General features: G+C 44.3%; 1 protein-coding gene across 1 annotated transcript in view; it reads right to left on the reverse strand.

Moving 5' to 3' along the window:
- Positions 1–1,085, reverse strand: part of LOC103149373 (5-hydroxyisourate hydrolase-like) — an 8,653-nt gene extending 7,568 nt beyond the window's left edge. The window contains exon 1 of the mRNA XM_007568487.2: positions 1,008–1,085. The gene's annotated coding sequence lies outside the window, so the exon portion shown is untranslated. The remainder of the gene's footprint in view (positions 1–1,007) is intronic.
- Between the last annotated feature and the right edge of the window lie 289 nt (positions 1,086–1,374).

The raw sequence follows: 1,374 nt of genomic DNA on the forward strand, positions 1-1,374 counted from the left end.
ATAGTTGAGGTAACTAATCACATTACTTATTATAATCGGAGGATTACTATCATATTCATGGGACTTCTGCCAGCTCAGATGAAAGGTTACCTACTACAAGGCCAGCCCGAGGCATAAGCGAACTAAGCGGCCGCTTAGGTCCCCAGGGCCACTAGGGGGCCCCCTAAGTGGAACTGATTTTTTTTTTGTTTTAGTAATGATAGTAATGATTTTCTTTAGACAAGGGTCTAAAGAAAATGGATGGATAATATATATTTGATAATGTATGTACAAGTCTTTTTTATATGGACAAAAATAAAGATTAAAAAATAAGTTGCTCTTGGGGGTCCCCCGGTGGCCGCGGTACGTACCGCACTACACGGTGTCGTGCTGCAATGAGCAGAGCGCATCCAAAGCTCCGGTGGAAGATAAGTTAGCAAAACAATGTCGCAAAAAAGGACTTATCCTTAAGGGAGAGAGAAAAGAAAGAGGAAGAAAATGAAAGAAGAGAGAATAGAATAAAGACAAGATAAAGGTATGTTTTTCTTGGTAATGTAATATTTATCAGAAAGATTTGTGGAGCTACTATTAGAAACTTAGCGACCTGGAACGGTCCAGTTCAACAGCCAAACATTTATGCTACAATGTTTATTTTTGTGTGAAACTGAGTTTTAACTTTAAATGAGTTGATTTTCATGGATGGCTCTGTATATTTCTTGTCAGGATCGGTGGTTTGTTTTGTTTTGTCTTTTCTTTTTTGTTGTTGTTGTTTGGAAGCCTGCTGCTTCCCACTTCCTCCACCAGATGCCGCCTAGGAGCAGAGCCCCTGGAGAAGCGCGTGGTCGAACCCATAGACACACCTGTGGCGCATTATCTGACAGATGCTGTGGATATTTAAGAAGCGGCGAGCTGACACTTCTTTGCCTGAGTGTTTGTTTACCTCGGTAACAAATCGTTCCAGAGAACGGCCCTCTGAGCATTTTCCCCGAGATAATCGCGTCCTGTGTTTTTCCTCTTGTCAGGTTTACCTGGATTCCTCCGGAGTTCCTCGAGAAAGAGTTTCCCGTGGTTTTATCCCGGACCGCTGTCAGCCGCCAGCAAGACTTAACTGTCCACCCACCAACAGTTCATCGCCTCTCCAAGCCGCCCCTGGATCCTTCTCTGCTCCTAGTAAGCCTCTCCCCTCAGTATATCCCTTCATCCACCCCCCTGGATTCGCTGATTACTAACCGCTTCCTCTCGTTGACAGTGGCTGAACTGGTTATCCATTCCAGACTCCTGCTCCGTGTTTTTCTCCTACAGCTTTCCCCCCCCTTCAAATAAACTTTATTGTTGTTTGTACACGCGTCTGCTGATTTTGTTCGTGCATGTGGGTTCGTAAACTGAAACCAAACA

Source organism: Poecilia formosa, unplaced genomic scaffold (genome assembly GCF_000485575.1).
Source record: "Poecilia formosa unplaced genomic scaffold, Poecilia_formosa-5.1.2 Scaffold224, whole genome shotgun sequence".
NCBI lineage: Eukaryota > Metazoa > Chordata > Actinopteri > Cyprinodontiformes > Poeciliidae > Poecilia > Poecilia formosa.